Consider the following 19,412-nt stretch of genomic DNA (forward strand, 5'->3'; position numbering starts at 1 on the left):
GGGAGGCAGGAGGCGTGTACTGCACATCCACCCAAAAACTGCAGCCCCTCCTTTTAAATGGCAAACCCAACCGGCATTGCTTGCTGTGGGAAAGGAGGACGCTACAGTTTGAAAACATTCCCACATGTTATGAAGGCGTTAGAAGCCAACCCCGTGTACCCCTTGACTTACCATGGCTGCCTGGAAACTGAATTCTGTTGCCCAGCCGTGTGTGATGTGTCACCATACCAGCAGGCACTCAATCTAAAAGGCAAAATGTGACCTTGTACCTAAAGTATATGTGCTGTCTGCTGTGAACTGCTTGATTCACTGTGAAAGAGTCTCCCTTTTGTTCTCAGAAATGTATCACCTTAAATTTTACTCTCCCTTTTTATCCCCCTGCAGGTGCAAATGTTTCTATGCTCCCCCATCATCTCTGTTCCTGAGGTTATCGCAGATTAGAAGGCAGAAAAAAAAACGCACTTGTGATGACATGTTTTCCGAGTTCATGCAGTCCTCCCGCACTGATAGGGCACAGCTGAATGCATGGAGGCATTCAGTGACAGAGTCCAGGAAAGCATTAAGTGAGCGCAATGAGAAGAGGCAGGATGCAATGCTGAGGCTAATAGGGGAGAAAAGGGACATGCTCAGGCATCTGGTGGAGCTGCAGGAAAGCCAACAAGAGCACAGACCGCCACTGCATCCATTGTACAACCACCTGCCCTCCTCCCCAAGTTCCATATCCTCCTCACCCAGACGCCCAAGAATGCGGGGTGGGGGGGCCCTCTGGGCACCCAGCCACTCCACTCCAGAGGATGGCCCAAGCAACAGAAGGCTGTCATTCAAACAGCTTTGATTTGTACTGTGGCTACAATAAGCAATGTGCCCTTGTCCTTCCCTCCTCCCACACCCCACCCTGGCTACCTTATCAGTTATCTCCCCCCCCCCTTTTTTTTAATTAAGAAAGAAAGAATGCATGGTTTCAAAACAATAGTGACTTAATTTCCTTTGCAAGCTGTGATCAAACGTGGGGGAGGGTGGTTGGCTTACAGGGAATTAAAATCAACAAAAGGGGTGGATTTGCATTAAGGAGAAACACACACACACACACACACCCCTGTCACACCATAGCCTGGGCAGTCATGAAACTAGTTTTCAAAGCTGCTCTGATGCGCAGCATGCCTTCCTGTGCTCTTCTAATCACCCTGGTGTCTGGCTGTTCAAAATCAGCAGCCAAGCAATTTGCCTCAACCTCCCACCCCGCCATAAACATCTCCCCTTTACTGTCACAGATATTATGGAGCACAGAGCAAGCAGTAATAACAATGAGACTATTGGTTGCGCGGAGGTCTAACCTAGTCAGCAAACGGCGCAAGCGAGCTTTTAAACTTCCAAAGGCACATTCTACCACCATTCTGCACTTGCTCAGCTTATAGTTGGGCCCCTAAAGTGTGGGCCCCTTACTGAATGAGGGAGGCAACCTAGTGACAGGTTTCAGAGGAACAGCCGTGTTAGTCTGTATTCGCAAAAAGAAAAGGAGTACTTGTGGCACCTTAGAGACTAACCAATTTATTTGAGCATGAGCTTTCGTGAGCCACAGCTCACTTCATCAGATGTGTACCGTGGAAACTGCAGCAGACTTTATATACACACAGAGAATATGAAACAATACCTCCTCCCACCCCACTGTCCTGCTGGTAATAGCTTATCTAAAGTGATCAACAGGTGGGCCATTTCCAGCACAAATCCAGGTTTTCTCACCCTAGTGAGAGAGGATGTGGAAAAAGATAATGTACTCAGTGCTTTTTTTTGCCTCTGTCTTCACGAACAAGGTCAGCTCCCAGCACTGGGCAGCACAGCATGGGGAGGAGGTGACCAGCCCTCTGTGGAGAAAGAAGTGGTTCGGGACTATTTAGAAAAGCTGGACAAAGTCCATGGGGCCGGATGCGCTGCATCCGAGAGTGTGAAAGGAGCTGGCGGATGTGACTGCAGAGCCATTGGCCATTATCTTTGAAAACTCATGGCGATCGGGGGAGGTCCCGGATGACTGGAAAAAGGCTAAATGTAGTGCCCATCTTTAAAAAAGGGAAGGAGGACAACACGGGGAACTACAGGCCAATCAGCCTCACCTCAATCCCTGAAAAAATCATGGAGCAGGTCCTCAAGGAATCAATTCTGAAGCACTTAGAGGAGAGGAAAGTGATCAGGAACAGTCAGCATGGATTCACCAAGGGCAAGTCATGCCTGACTAATCTAATTGCCTTCTAGGACGAGATAAATGGCTCTGTGGATGAGGGGAAAGCAGTGGACGTGTTATTCCTTGACTTTAGCAAAGCTTTTGACACAGTCTCCCACAGTATTCTTACCAGCAAGTTAAAGAAGTATGGGATGGATGAATGGACTAGATGAATGTGGATAGAAAGCTCGCTAGATCATTGGACTCAACGGGTAGTGATCAATGGCTCCATGTCTAGTTGGCAGCCGGCATCAAGCAGAGTACCCCAAAGGTCGGTCCTGGGGCTGGTTTTGTTCAATATCTTCATTAATGATCTGGAGGATGGCGTGGATTGCACCCTCAGCAAGTTTGCAGATGACACTAAACTCGGAGGAGAGGTAGATACGCTGGAGGGTAGGGATAGGATACAGAGGGACCTAGACAAATTAGAGGATTGGGCCAAAAGAAATCTGATGAGGTTCAACAAGGACAAGTGCAGAGTCCTTCACTTGGGACGGAAGAATCCCATGCACCGCTACAGACTAGGGACTGAATGGCTCAGCAGCAGTTCTGCAGAAAAGGACCTAGGGGTTACAGTGGATGAGAAGCTGGATATGAGTCAACAGTGTGCCCTTGTTGCCAAGAAGGCCAGTGGCATTTTGGGATGTATAAGTAGGGGCATTGCCAGCAGATCGAGGGACGTGATCGTTCTTCTCTATTCGACATTGGTGAGGCCTCATCTGGAGTACTGGGTCCAGTTTTGGGCCACACACTACAAGAAGGATGTGGAAAAATTGAAAAGCATCCAGCGGAGGGCAACAAAAATGATTAGGGGACTGGAGCACATGCCTTATGAGAAGAAGCTGAGGGAACTGGGATTGTTTAGTGTGCAGAAGAGAAGACTGAGCGGGGATTTGAGCTGCTTTCAACTACCTGAAGGGGGGTTCCAAAGAGGATGACTCTAGACTGTTCTCAGTGGTAGCAGATGACAGAACAAGGAGTAATGGTCTCAAGTTGCAGTGGGGGAGGTTTAGGCTGGATATTAGGAAAACCTTTTTCACTAGGAGGGTGGTGAAGCACTGGAATATGTTACCTAAGGAGGTGGTGGAATCTCCTTCCTTTGAGGCTTGACAAAGGCCTGGCTGGGATGATTTAGTTGGGGATTGGTCCTGCTTTGAGCAGGGCGTTGGACTAGATGACCTCTTGAGGTCCCTTCCAACCCTGATATTTTATGAAATCACAGAGCTCCAGGAAAGTGGCCTTACACATGCAAAACTTTCGCAGCCACTGGGAATCATCCCATACCTGCAAGACTATGCAGTCCCACCAGTCTGTGCTTGTTTGCCGAGCCCAAAATTCGCATTCCACTGTAATCAACCAGCCCCACTGCCGCGATGATGTCCCAATTGCCACATCCCATGCTTTCAGGAACGTCTGTCCACGTCCTCCTCGCAATCGTCCTCCCGTCTCTTAGCCAGGTTCTGCACATACTGCAGTATAATGCGCGAGGTGTTTACAATGCTCACAACAGCAGCAGTGAGCTGAGCGGGCTCCATGCTTGCCCTGCTATGGTGTCTGCACGGGTAAGCCAGGAAAAAAGGCATGAAATGACTGTCTGCAGTTGCTTTCATGAAGGGAGGGAGGGAGGGGAGACTGACGATATGTACCCAAAACCACCCGCAACAATGTTTTTGCCCCATCAGGCATTGGGAGCTTAACCCAGAATTCCAATGGGCAGCGGAGAGTGCGGGAACTGTGGGATAGCTTCCTACAGTGCACTGCTCTGTGAGTCAATGCTAGCCACGGTAGTGAGGACGCACTCCACCGACTTAATGCGCTAAGTGAGGACATACACAATCGACCGTATACAAATCGATTTCTAAAAATCAACTTCTATAAAATCGACCTCATTTCATAGTGTAGACATACCCCTAGACTGCCTCCCCACCTTGTACAGCCTGTTCCCCCTGGGGCAGTTCTGGTGGTAACCATAGGACAGGTGGGGAGAAAAATCAAACTATAGAACATTTTTTCCTTTTGCATCCATCTGATTCCTGCTCCTTTCTGCTCATGGGGTAGAGGGAAAAATGCATCTCATGCCTGACTAATGGTCTAAAATCATAATTTGTCCCTCTACAAATGTAAGACTGTTCCTATAGTAGATTTTCTAGACACAAGGCTCATCAAAGTCAATTTAAAAATGTAACATCACCGAGGTCCAATAGTATTTAATAAAAACAACTACCTAAATAAACAGGAAATTTATAACATTTATTTTTATTTACTTAAAAATAGTTAATTTAATAACTAAAATGAAAATACCCAGTAAAATTATCTATATAGATATCTGAAGTAATAATATATAATACATACAAATATGAATCCCATGTATTTTCCACTGCATGCATCCGATGAAGTGAGCTGTAGCTCACGAAAGCTTATGCTCAAATAAATTTGTTAGTCTCTAAGGTGCCACAAAGTACTCCTTTTCTTTTTATCAAAATTAAAGTGTATGTGTCATATATATATGCACATATTTAAATTTCCCAGCACTATTTCTTTTTCTATTTCTAGGAAGCATCAAATGTATAGTATGTTACCATTAGGATATTATTAACTATAATTAATAAAGAAAGTGCATTTATTGTCTGAGAGTATTTGAATTTATCCTGTATCTGTAAAAAAATACATGACTTCTGTTAAAAAATCTAATACTGGGGAAATCTCTTTAGAGGAACAAAAAAGAAAAATCTGCAGGGTAAGAATGCAAATTAACAGACAATTAAAATATACATTAACCCCATGCACATATACTACCATTTGAGTCTCTTTTTCCCTCTGACGCACAGAGCTGTCCAAAAAGCAGCACCACAGATTGGCAGGAAACTTGGAAGTTTTGATTAACCCAACGTACTGGAGCTCTTGGCAACATGCCTGGATGCTTGAGATTACTGCTTCTATAGCAGTTCCCTTGGGTGATTGCATTGCTTTTCTTTTTCCTTCCTCTTTCTGAAGTGTTGCTCTTTGGGGGTTTTTTTGTCCTCGATAAAAGCAGTTTGCTCCATTTAGCAGCGTGTGCTGCACTACTGTTCTATCCTCACTCAGTAAATGGTACAGCTACACATACAGCTATTACAGATCAAAGGCATCATAAAAGAGTCTGCCATATGCCTTGTCATCTGGCCAAACTGATGACACAATTCTTTCACTTACAGAAGGCTGAGTAATTCATAGGAGGCATACATATTCAGAAGATTTGGAATTCATTTGCATTTCTTTAATAGCGATACTATTTGCCGTATTTTTCACACGAAAATAAATATAAATTAAACCTTTTCAGTTTCAGTTTGTACGCAGTTAATATTGCAATAGTAACAGTTATAGATGTTTATATCTTTTCAAAAAAATTAATTTATGTTAAGCAGATTTGGTATTCCTACCTTTTTTTCCCCCAAGGCACTTGTGGTTTTTCTCTCCGATGGTTTAAACAATGTTCCCTCTAATATCAATGATATCCTTCAATGGGAGCAGGATTAGGCCCCAAAACACTTCCCAAAGAAACAAGCTGCTACAATTAACTCACTATATTTTCATGGCTGAATATATATGATTATTTAATAGTAGAGAACCAGTCTAGTGCAATAGCTTTTGCAGAAAGGAGGGTCCTCAGTGCAAAATCAATTTAAGCAAGTGACTCGATGACCTTTGGCAATAAATAATCTATTTGTTCTTACAGCATAATTAGGGAAAGGTTGTCTCAAAATCTATAGTTATGGAGAACCTCTCTCAGTTGGGAGACTCATTGCAAATGTAACGTATATGGGATTAAGTCATGAGGTGTGTGAGGATCCTCAATTCCCAAGGAAGTTAATGAGAGTTGTGTATGTTCAGCACGCGGAAGCATATATTTTGCAGGAATGGATGCTGAGAGAATAGACAACTAAAAGCAAGCATAAAGCCTCACAAAATGTACTCTGTTTATTTGGGTTTTTCAGTGATAGTTTAAAGCAGATGGATTGCACTTACTCTCAGCAGTTCAGCAAAGTGGTAATTTTCTAACTTTTATCAAACACAAAATAAGTTCTGTCTCTCTAAAATAAGTCTCTAGTTCATATGATTGTGAACAGAACCTTCAAAAACCAATCAGTTTATATCGCTTTCATATCTGCCTGCATTTGCAGAGAGCCTGAAACAACAACTCTCAGAATGGTGCAAGCTGCTCCTGTTCATTTCAAGGGGCTGGTGACTCGGAAGGCTATAACAGGGATAAATGTTTGCTCACTAATGTCACTTTGAGCACTTATCTCATAAGTTCCCTTACACTTCCTGAGCACAAGGACCATGACTGTGTCTGGCCCCTAACACAGGGGGTGAAGAAAGTAGTGAGAAAGTTTCTTATACTGATCCAAGCTTACCAAAAAGTGAGAGATTATTTTCTGAAGATCTTCACTATCTTATGAATAGCATCTTACTGAGGCACCACGAGTGGGCAGAACTTGACTTATAGTTACTCTGGTGAATACCGTCACCTATTTTTTCCAGTCTGCCCACTGTGTAGCTTAACATTAATTATTTATGATGATGCTTCATAATGTGCTAATAAATATATGGTCAATACATTTTGTAAAAATAATTAAGTCTTACCTTAATACTAAAAAGATAATAAAATATCTCCAACATCACATTGCAGAGTTGGAGATCTAATATGGCTTCCTACTTCAGTTTCTCATCCTCAGATTGGCATGGTCTCAGAATACTATAGCGGCAACACATTCACTCTCTGAGTGGAGTGTGGGTGTTTCATCACTCTCCAGCAGTCACTTATGGATGACTGAAGGAATTTCACTGGCAGGCTCTGAAGTAATGCACAGCCATCCACCCTCCCTGGAGGAAAGATCGCTAAAACAGAGTAACTGGGGAGGGATATCTCAATGGTTTGAGCACTGGCCTGCTAAACCCAGGGTTGTGAGTTCAATCCTTGAGGGGGCCATCTAGGGATCTGGGCCAAAAATTGAGGATTGGTCCTGCTTTGAGCAGGGGGTTGGACTAGATGACCTCCTGTGGTCCATTCCAACCTGATATTCTAGGATAGTGACGGGAGAGAGAAGACTGGGAATTTTGAGTGCAATCACTAGGAAAATAAATAGATTTTTAAAGGAAAGTGCTCAGAACTGGTCTACTAAGAAGAAAGGTCTGTCTCCCCGCAGTAAAATATAAAATGTTGTAAAAATCAAAAACCAATAAAACTAGAGCAATATTCAGTATTATTGTTAAAACACCCTCCAGTGCTAGATTTACCATCCAAATCTCTCAAAGGTATTCAGCACCAGTAAAACATAATATTTTGTAGCATTATTTTCTGACAAGACGTTTTCCCATGAAAACATTTCCTGACATTTTTCACAAAATGTTTTCTGCCTTTTATATGGGAAAATCAGACTACGCAGCTAAAATGACTGTATTCAGAATTATTTTCTCAAGGCTTCATTTTTAGGTTCCATTTATAGGTTTCCATTTTTCTCACTCTACATTCCCAACTTCAAAACCCTACAATAATGTCACAGCCACACCCTTCTGATACAGAGAAATTGGGAGGGACTTCCTCTTTTTCAGTTCCTCAAGATTTCTCCATTATTGGCGGAAGATATCATTGTTCAGTTATGTAAGGCACTTATTTATGCAAAGGTTCTAATGGGTTTATTTTATAGCACTGCCAGCACTTGCCAGCCTGCTGATCAAAAGACTGGGACCAGAAATAGTAATCAGCTAGTGTACCTTTTCCCAGATCTGGAGGTGAAAATCATTAACACAGGATCACTTTATTTTTCACAATTAATAAATAATAAACAATAATAATAATAAAAAAACTTAATTCACTAATTAACTACCCATATGTGGATGCACAGGAAGAAGTACCAGAATCTGTCTCAATTTCTTGAACTCTCGTGTAACAAGCCAAGCACAATCATGGTCCTTTTGCCCCAGGAGAGTAAAGAATTTATGAGTCAAGTGCCAAAAGTGACCCTAGATTCCCCAAAGAAGAAAGGGCAGGATTCTGTCCTCTCTTCCCATCTTTCACATCAGCCAGCAGAACTGGAATGGCATATGTGGGAGGACACATTCTGAGAGGGTGTAGCAAGTACAGCAGTGGTGTCACTGGTCTGCACTCCCAGAAGCACGGTACTTGATTCACCCATAGGACCCCCATCTCTGTACCCCTCTGTTAGAGGACTGTGACTGAAGAGCCATGATTTATCCCTAAATATGTCTTTTATCTTCTTTTATTCCAGCACAAGCTCGCCCTATCTTGTTATTGCAGGGCTGCTAGACTCAGGATTTGTGTTCTTTTCCTCCTGAAAACAGTTATAAGGAGAAAAACTTGTAGCTCAGATTTTAGGCCCAACCAACTGAACAATGTTTGTCTACAACATTAAGCATTCACATTTGCATGCCTGAAGTCCCAGTATTATTTGCTATGACACTGACTAAATCAAGGCCAGCAACGTAAGGGCCAAATTCTGTGTGCAACGCTTTTTTATTTCAGTGGGAACCACATACATACAAACCTGGGTAGGATTCTGCCCTGAGAAAGTTCTCCAAGATATCAATTGCAGCTATTTACCTACTTAAGAAGTCTAAAAAATAAAATCCTCTTTAAATGTAGACTACAATGACCACGTAGCCAGAACATCACTGAAATACATGCATATATTCAAGACACTCTTTTCTCCTGATAGATACGTCTATTTGTTCATTTGAAGCCACATTCTATCTATTTCCCTTTTTCTCATACCCATTAAAGTTTATCACCTATCACTTACAGCTGCTGCATTTGTGAGAAATTTAAATGTCTGAAAAATAAGACATAACTGTGTGACTTTCTCAGCCCTAAAGGAAAAAGAATATAGCCAAAACATTAGAATTATGGGAAGAAAGGGAGAGTTTCTTCTCTTTTTTTGCAATGACATAATGTAACACTTCAAGGGCAGCCAAGGCTTGATTGTCATTACCAGCATGTCTTCTTAACATGTCTAAGCTACATTGCATAAATAATAATGAAAAGTCTGAGATGACCAGGATAGTGAGATAAACAGATGATCTCATAATGGCAATAGCCCCAGAAGACAAATGCAAGTCACACCCACCTCCATATACATATAAATGAACACCAGATCCAACCTCATTCATGCAGAAGCTCACACAAAGTCTTTGAAGGTCAGAAAAAGGACTCAGGCTTGAAAAAAGCAACATACGCAGAGATCTGCCTGTCTGGCAGCCATCTCTAGACTCTTTGGTCTTACAGTATTTTCTCCTTCTCCCCCGAGGGTGGAACTACAGAAGCAGAGAGCACCCTTTTGAAGTGGCAGTAAGCAACACATGCTTCAATCATTGAAATATGTCATGAGAACAGTCATACTGGTTCAGATCAATGGTCCAACTAGCCCGGTATCCTGTCTTGCGACAGCAGCCAGTGCCAGATGCTTCAGAGGCAATGAACAGAACAGGCAATCACTGAATCATCCATCCCCTGTCATCCACTCCCAGCTTCTGGGACTCAGAGGCTAGGGACACCCAGAGCATGGTGTTGCATCCCTGACCGTCCTGATGGACCTATTCTCCATAAACTTATCTAATTCTTTTTTGAACCCCATTATAGTTTTGGCCTTCATAACATCCCCTGGCAATGAGTTCCAGAGACTGATTGTGTGTTGTGTGGAAGAAGTGCTTCCTTTTATTTGTTTTAAACTTGTTGCCTATTAATTTAATTGGATAACCCCGGTTCTTGTGTTATGTGAAGGAGTAAATAACACTTCTGTACTCATTTTCTCCACATCAGTCAAGATTTTATAGACCTCTGTCATATCCCCCCATAGCCATCTCTTTTCTAAGCTGAACAGTCCTGGTCTTTTTTTAATCTATCCTCCTAGGGAAGATGTTCCATACCACTAATCACACTTGTTACCCTTCTCTGTATTCTAGGTGTGGCCATATCATAGATTCATATAGTGGCATTATATTTTCTGTCTTATATCTATCCCTTTCCTAATGATTCCTAACGTTCCGTTAGCTTTTTTGACTGCCACTGCACATTGAGCAGACGTTTTCAAAGAATTATCCACAGTGACTCAAAAATCTCTTTGTTGAGTGTTAACAGTTAATTCAGATCCCATCATTTTGTATCTTTAGTTGGGATGTTTTCCTACATGCACTACTTTGCATTTATCAACACTGAACATTTTATCTGCCATTTTGTTGCCTGGTCACCTAGTTCTGTGAGATCCCTTTGTATCTCTTTGCAGTCTGCTTTGGACTTAACTATCTTAAGTAATTTTGTATCATCTGCAAATTTTGCCACTTCACAGTTGATCAATTTCTCCAGATCATTTATGAATATGTTGAATAGGACTGGTCCCAATACAGATCCCTGTGGAACACCACTATTTACACCTCTCCATTGTGAAAACTGACCATTTTCCCCCTACACTTTGTTTCCTATCTTTTAACCAGTTAGTGATCTAAGGAGAGGACCTTCCCTCTCATCCCATGACAATTTACTTTGCTTAAGAGCCTTGTGACATGTCATTCCATATTCTTTATGAAAATATGCTTATCATATGAATATGACATAACCGATATACTTTATGCAAGATGGCTTATGTGAGATATCATTGGAAAGGTTATGATTTGTTGAATGTGATTATCCAATTTGTATGCCTGTATCATTTCTGTATCTGAAGTTAGGAATATGGACTATGGGCATGGCTACACTTGCAGATGTAGAGCGCTTTGAGTTAAACCAGCCTTCAGAGAGCACAGTAGGGAAAGCGCTGCAGTCTGTCCACATTGACAGCTTCAAGCACACTGGCATGGCCACATTTGCGGCACTTGCAGCAGCATTGGGAGCGGTGCATTGTGGGCAGCTATCCCAGCATTCAAGTGACTGCAACGTGCTTTTCAAATGGGGGAGGTGGGGTGAAGTGTGACAGGGAGTGTGTTGTGTGTATGTGGGGGGAGAGAGAGTGGGTTTTTGAGGGGCTGAGAGCATGTCAGCATGCTGTCTTGTAAGCTGAGACAGCAGCAGACCGCCCCTTTTCCCCCAGCCTCCCGCTCTCTCTCACACACACACAGCATTCCACACTAATGGTTGCTTTGTCTCAGAGCAGATAAGCATGCCGGTTGTCAGAAACGGAGCTTTCAAAGGGCATATCGGCATTCCTACAGCGAGTTCAAAACAATGAGAAGAGTGGCCACTTGACTTAAGGGGATTATGGGACGTTTCTGGAGGCTGATCAGAGTGCAGTAATGCAACATCTCGTTCACACTGATATCCGGGCATTTCAGCCAAGGCGCAACAAGCGTTAATCTTCTCGCCGAGGTGGAGTACCAGGAGCACTCTAGCCATGGAGTCAGAGCACTTTATGTGCCTTGCCAGTGTGCCTGGGGCTCTTTTATTGTGCTGTAACTCACAAGTGTAGCCAAGCCCTATGTATCTGTATTTCAACTATGCTACTTTGGGTGATGCCCACTGCTAACCCTTCAGCTAAAACAGTGGAAAAGCCAGACAGGACGGATGGCCCATCAGCGAGGACAACGGACTGTGAAAAGCCTGGCCTTCCTGTGAACGCTCCATATTGCCACTTAGGGCTAGTCTTCACTGGCAATGTCAATGTGGCTTGTGTAGTCACAGTATAGCAGCGCTCTAAAAAAACCCACCTCCTCGGGGGGAGTGGCTCCCCGCCCTGGCGCCCTGTCTACGCTGGCACTTTACAGCGCTGAAAGTTGCAGCGTTCAGGGGGGTTCAACTCTCTCGCTCACACCCTGTGCAAGAAAGTTGCAGTGCTGTAAAGTTCCAGTATAGATAAGCCCTGACTTATGGATGCTACAGAGTCAGGTGGTCTTAAACCCAGTTTCTGTCATTTCTAACTGCGGGGGGGGGGGGAGGGGGAGAGGAGAAGTGTGAACATCTCTCTCCACACTGAGGGAGGGGGCGAATTTCATAATATATCTTTGGGTCTGTACTCCAAGGGAGGTGGACATCTGGAGTGCTGAGCAAGTCCCTTAAGTGGAGTCTTCCCAGAGCTGATCTGCAGCTGGGTGTGGCCCTGCCTGTGTGTGGGGGTTAGAAGAGGTTTTAAGAGCTTGGCTCAGCAAAACAGGTTAAAGGGGGCCCATGCTGGCAGAACAGGTAGACTCAGTGGTATCTCAGCACATCAGGTGGCTTCCTAAGGGGTCCAACCCATCACAAGCCTACGGTGATGGACCTTGTCAAAGGTTTTCTGAAAGTCCAAGAGCACTATATACACTGGATCACACTTGTCCACATCTTTGTTAACCCCTCAAAGAATTCTAATAAATTGGTGAGGCATAATTTCATTTTACAAAAGTCATGTTGCTTTTCTCTAACAAATGGTGTTCATCTATGTATATACATGTCATATATGGCAATGTATAAGATGACAAAACGTATACTATACAAACAATAAAAAAAATCTGTTATAGCTTTTATCTGCTGCATTATCTTGCTCAATCGGGCAAGTTCAATTCTCTGGCATCTGTTAATAACTTTAATTCAGGAATCCATTATTATAGTATAATTCCAACATGGCAAACTGTTAAGAAAAAACAAAGAAGAAGAAAAAAAAAGCTAACTTGATGAAAGTTAGCCCTGCCCTTCATTAGGACAATATTAATTTTAGGGGTCTAATAGTAAGCCATTAATATTCAGGCCAAATCACTTTTGGGAAAAAATCTGTGCTTGTTCAACAAGAACAGGGGCTTTGTTTGTAATCCAAACATTGTAATTTCCTGGTAGGCTATTATAACATGAATGTGAACATGGCTCTATTTTCATAGAAATCATCATCATCCAAGGTGAACAAAGTGCAAAACGTAAAAAAAAAAAAAGTATTACTGTGAAAAGTTTTAGATTTTTAAAATTCTTTCTAGTTTAGTAACTTAAGATGTCATTGAAAAAATAAATAGATTAATAGCAGACTTTGGCCCACGATTTTTAATCTAACAGTTTCTCCATAAGGGAAACATCATCAGATATACCAAACTGTTAGCAAGTCCTCAACAAGCAGGTTAGTCAGAAGTGAATTCAGAATACTTCTACTGAGTGATGAGCTCTTGACTCCATATACTTTCAGTTTTATGTTCCTACTGAGCATGCTCAGCATCGTATCACAGCCATTAACATATCATTAGCATGCTCAAATTGCAAAATCTGATCAGCATAGTCATTCCGTTAGGAGTAAATCTATCCATCCATGTATCCCTCTTTTTAGCAACTGTAACTACTCTATGACAATTGGAAATAATTTTACATATGTATGGCCAACATATTTCAAAATACTTTTCAGTCATTTAATCAATTATACTTTATTTCAGATGTATATTTATCTAGCCACTTTTCCTGTGACATGGTTCCCAACGTCTCTCAAGCCTACTTATATTTTATGTCACTGTGCAGCGGCACTGCACTGGAGAATCTAGCCACCATCTAGCTATGCAACCTCAGTGTCAGACATGGGATTCTAGGTGGTAAAAGACAAGAGTGGGGGTTTTTCTAGATGTGCTTTCAAGTGATTTATGATCAGTTTCATATTCTTGTAACAGGTATACATCATGGGGGCTCTAGGCCCGTACCTGATTATGCTCTTTATCAAACTCTGATCTAATGTTGAGGAAATTGGTGCGGGAGGGATTTCATAGCTAAATTTTAGAAACACAGTGTTTGCCCAATAGTTACTCCAATATTTAGGGTTAGATTTATGCTAATCCAAGATTCCTCTCCCTGATCTCAAAGCACACAAGGAGCTCACTAGGTATTTTCTTACCTGAAAGCACTATCCTCATACTAATCAAGAAGCATCTGGTCATTAAAGAGAGACAATTTTCCCTAACATGAAACTAAGGACACCAGGAAAAGCAGGCAAATTTCATCACATATGCCATACTGCACAGAATGCACAAGGTTTACTAGTATCAGAGGTGTAGCCGTGTTTGCCGCTTTTCAGATCCAGATTAAGAGTCCTGTGGCACCTTATAGACTAACAGACATATTGGAGCATAAGCTTTCGTGGGTGAATACCCACTTCATCAGATGTATGATGACGCAGTGGGTATTCACCCACAAAAGCTTATGCTCCAATACGTCTGTTAGTCTATAAGGTGCCATGGGACTCTTTGCCACGGTTTACAAGGATGCAGAGCTTACAGCTTTTTTTCTTGAGAAATCTTCAGCTCCTACCTTCCTTTTATTCCCTCCATGCTCCATTTTGTTGGGAGAGGGCAGTGAGAGGGGAGATCAGCTGATGTTGTCTCAGGTGCTGAGATATTTCCCTAGAGAGCCACCTGTGGATCACTGACAACTAGTTCCTCAGACTGGCACTTGTAACAAGCAGGTAGATTGACAACATACTCTGGAGCAAAATTGGAGGGAGACATCATTAGGTGCAAGGATGGGGCATGCATGCTGTTGGGGAATGGTGGGAGTGGAGATACGAAAGGAACGGGAGGCTTGCAAGGGGAAAACAACACACACACACTTTTATATATATAATCTCCCACCCCCACTGATTCACGACAGTAAACACCCCCCCCCCGCCCGCCCGCCCACCCACCCATGTACGTTGGATTGAGACTTTCATAAAATACTGTAATTGTTAAAAAGTTTGTCTGACAGTTAACTGTCTGCCTGTCCTTTCAGGCACAGTTAGCACCATCACCACAGCCAACTCTTTCTAAACTTGGAAAATGTATAGAGGCAGCTTGAAAACAAAAACAAGCGATGCAGCCATAGATAACATGGTGGAAACATCTTCACTGTTTCTTAGACCTCACACGTACTTACAGTACATAAAAACCCATTAAATGAGGTTTTTGGTGCATATATCCATGTTCACCATTTAAGCAATAGTTCATTGAATTTGATACTATCTAAAATGTTCAGGCTGCAGTCAAGCATACACTTTCAAAGATTTATATAAAATGCATAGAAAAATATAGTTTCCAGCTTACTGCTACTGTAAAAGCTTTAAATAACCCCTGAACATAAATTCCAGATTTTAAGAGATTTGAATGTTTGACAGAAGAATCTGATATAAAATTCTAGACTCCGACATACTATAAGATATCCAATTTTAGAACTATATGTATTAAAACATTTTATATTGGGTTTGGAATATAAAACATCATGGTACGAATGTGATATGTAACAAAGCAAAATAAAAAAGTTAACCAACTTTAGAAAATGAAATGGTCTTTTAAAGTATATTCATTCTGTTTGTCACAAGTTGGTCATCTAACCTGGTTGCCTTTGAATTATCATCATCCAAACATATGGATATCAGACTTTTCTGCTGAGTAAATTATTTCTTTATTCCGCTGTCAGGAATGATTCATTATTTCCTCATTATGGAGCTGAATAAAGTGAGTCGGCGATGTTATTTATGAAATGATTGCTACCATTTTAAAGTAACTTCTGCACTAACAGAAGAACATTTGTTTCAAACATTTGCTTCTAGGCATTGAAGAGCCCATGTAAATCTTGCCTGCTGAAATGGAAATTTGCATATGAAAAATCAACTGACTGCATGTCTAATAGCCCAATTTGCATAAACAAATATAGATTTTGAAAGCACAAAGTAACATGTCTTTCTCACCAACAGAAGTTGGTCCAATAAAAGATATTACCTCACCCACTTTGTCCACCCCATGCAAACAAAAACACTCACTAGCTCTGAAGTCAATTTCACCCTAAGTGCATATAAAACAAATGTAAACAAAAATTCTTAATAATTTAGAGGAATGAAAGAATTTCAGAACAGCACGTTTTCATAACAAACTTAATGTACTGTTATCTATAATACTGTAGTTGATCTTTTAGTTTTAAAGAATTTATGAGATAATAGCGTCTTTTGCAAAACTATCTCTGTAAAAGTTAAACAAACAAAAAAATCAGTCTCCCTCTATATTTATGCCAAACTACATTATGTACTAATTTAACCTGGAGTAAAATACCAGCTCCATGGACATAGTATTTCAGTACACTGCTGTCCTAAATCTGTGATTAATGCTGTGAGCTACACCCAGCCTAGCTTTCCTAATCTCTAGGCTTTCTAATTTATAGCAGAGATGGATAGGCTATCAGTGGGGAATTATGAGGATTACTAGCTGTTTATCTCTCCCTTGCAGAGACACTTTACTGCTTACAGAATTACCATAAACCCTCCAGCTACATAGCTACTTCTATACTTATCTGGAAGTCTGGTTCCCAACAGCACCAGGGTGCAAAATGTTTTGGTAGCTATTGCCAAATTATTACAAAATAGAATAGTGAACAGATGTATTTTTATAAATGAACTGATCACAGTGTCAAAACCAGTCATGTTACTTCACTGGTAATTTATGTTGTCTGCATGTTATCTTGTGTTCCCTCAAAAAGCCAGCACTGTGATCCTGTCCACACTAATTAGAGTTCAGCATTAAGGCTTAGAGGTTGCCCTAAAGCATCACCACAGGTGGAACTGTTAAACATGTCATTTCTGAACTAGGAGCATATTATGTAATCCTCCTTCCCCCAAAGAGATTTCATTTTTATGGCCAGAGGGAATATTATTGACCTTCATACCACTACACTTAAGGTTTTGTTAATGCTCCCATGAAAATCCCTTATTTTCAGGACCACAAGTTTTTGCTCTAAGATGAAACTAAACAGAGAGTCCTAGCCTTACAACAAATGCCTTATTTACTTACTTTGGATGCTTGGAGCAAAAAATAGGAAACAAATCTTTCTTAATTCTTTCAAACCATCCCAATGAGTCGAAAGAATAGTAAATATGGCAGGCGACCAGCTTGGCTTAATGGTGAAATCCTAGCGGATCTTAAACATAAAAAAGAAGCTTACAAGAAGTGGAAGGTTGAACATATGACCAGGGAAGAGTATAAAAATATTGCTCGGGCATGTAGGAATGATATCAGGAGGGCCAAATCGCACCTGGAGCTGCAGCTAGCCAGAGATGTCAAGAGTAACAAGAAGGGTTTCTTCAGGTATGTTGGCAACAAGAAGAAAGCCAAGGAAAGTGTGGGCCCCTTACTGAATGAGGGAGGCAACCTAGTGACAGAGGATGTGGAAAAAGCTAATGTACTCAATGCTTTTTTTGCCTCTGTTTTCACTAACAAGGTCAGCTCCCAGACTGCTGCGCTGGGCATCACAAAATGGGGAAGAGATGGCCAGCCCTCTGTGGAGATAGAGGTGTGGTTAGGGACTATTTAGAAAAGCTGGACGTGCACAAGTCCATGGGGCCGGACGAGTTGCATCCGAGAGTGCTGAAGGAATTGGCGGCTGTGATTGCAGAGCCATTGGCCATTATCTTTGAAAACTCGTGGCGAATGGGGGAAGTCCCGGATGACTGGAAAAAGGCTAATGTAGTGCCAATCTTTAAAAAAGGGAAGAAGGAGGATCCTGGGAACTACAGGCCAGTCAGCCTCACCTCAGTCTCTGGAAAAATCATGGAGCAGGTCCTCAAAGAATCAATCCTGAAGCACTTGCATGAGAGGAAAGTGATCAGGAACAGCCAGCATGGATTCACCAAGGGAAGGTCATGCCTGACTAATCTAATCGCCTTTTATGATGAAATTACTGGTTCTGTGGATGAAGGGAAAGCAGTGGATGCATTGTTTCTTGACTTTAGCAAAGCTTTTGACACGGTCTCCCACAGTATTCTTGTCAGCAAGTTAAGGAAGTATGGGCTGGATGAATGCATTATAAGGTGGGTAGAAAGCTGGCTAGATTGTCGGGCTCAACGGGTAGTGATCAATGGCTCCATGTCTAGTTGGCAGCCGGTATCAAGTGGAGTGCCCCAAGGGTCGGTCCTGGGGCCGGTTTTGTTCAATATCTTCATAAATGATCTGGAGGATGGTGTGGATTGCACTCTCAGCAAATTTGCGGATGATACTAAACTGGGAGGAGTGGTAGATACGCTGGAGGGGAGGGATAGGATACAGAAGGACCTAGACAAATTGGAGGATTGGGCCAAAAGAAATCTGATGAGGTTCAATAAGGATAAGTGCAGGGTCCTGCACTTAGGACGGAAGAACCCAATGCACAGCTACAGACTAGGGACCGAATGGCTAGGCAGCAGTTCTGCGGAAAAGGACCTAGGGGTGACCGTGGACGAGAAGCTGGATATGAGTCAGCAGTGTGCCCTTGTTGCCAAGAAGGCCAATGGCATTTTGGGATGTATAAGTAGGGGCATAGCGAGCAGATCGAGGGACGTGATCGTTCCCCTCTATTCAACATTGGTGAGGCCTCATCTGGAGTACTGTGTCCAGTTTTGGGCCCCACACTTCAAGAAGGATGTGGAGAAATTGGAGAGAGTCCAGCGAAGGGCAACAAAAATGATTAGGGGTCTGGAACACATGAGTTATGAGGAGAGGCTGAGGGAGCTGGGATTGTTTAGCCTGCAGAAGAGAAGAATGAGGGGGGATTTGATAGCTGCTTTCAACTACCTGAAAGGGGTTCCAAAGAGGATGGCTCTAGACTGTTCTCAATGGTAGCAGATGACAGAACGAGGAGCAATGGTCTCAAGTTGCAGTGGGGGAGGTTTAGATTGGATATTAGGAAAAACTTTTTCACTAAGAGGGTGGTGAAATACTGGAATGCGTTACCTAGGGAGGTGGTAGAATCTCCTTCCTTAGAGGTTTTTAAGGTCAGGCTTGACAAAGCCCTGGCTGGGATGATTTAACTGGGAATTGGTCCTGCTTCGAGCAGGGGGTTGGACTAGATGACCTTCTGGGGTCTCTTCCAACCCTGATATTCTATGATTCTATGATTCTAATTTCCAGCAGGATGCTTTGGGTGTAAATGCTTATATACTCTGAGCGCACAACGGTAATTTAAAAAGGAAAACAGGAGAAATTAGAACCACCATGTTCTGTTTTCAGATAGGGTACTGTCCAGGAGCAGTAAGTTTAAATAATTGAAAATGTCTAGCAATAAGATTTTTTTTTTTTTGGTACTGCTTGTACATTCAAGGTATCTGCATTATCACAATGCATTCTAGTCTGATAGCATTCTAACAGCCTTTCAGCTCCAGCTGTTGCCCACACACACACACAACGGACTCCTACTGAATTCAATAGCAGCTGCATCCAAAGACAGAATTTGGCCCTTAGTATGTACATACCTAACCTGGTAAACATGAGACATTTT

The 19,412-nt window shown here is 42.2% G+C and overlaps 1 protein-coding gene across 6 annotated transcripts in view; it reads right to left on the reverse strand.

Moving 5' to 3' along the window:
- The window catches only part of DLGAP1 (DLG associated protein 1), a 634,484-nt gene that overhangs the window by 449,989 nt on the left and 165,083 nt on the right, over nucleotides 1–19,412 (reverse strand). Inside the window, exon 1 of one of the 6 annotated variants that reach the window (XM_048840363.2) lies at nucleotides 5,012–5,107. The exons of the other annotated variants lie outside the window; for them this stretch is intronic. The gene's annotated coding sequence lies outside the window, so the exon portion shown is untranslated. Of the gene's footprint in view, nucleotides 1–5,011; nucleotides 5,108–19,412 lie in introns of those variants that run through there. 6 annotated transcript variants of the gene reach the window in all.

The sequence above is a fragment of the Caretta caretta genome, chromosome 2 (genome assembly GCF_965140235.1).
Source record: "Caretta caretta isolate rCarCar2 chromosome 2, rCarCar1.hap1, whole genome shotgun sequence".
Taxonomy (NCBI): domain Eukaryota; kingdom Metazoa; phylum Chordata; order Testudines; family Cheloniidae; genus Caretta; species Caretta caretta.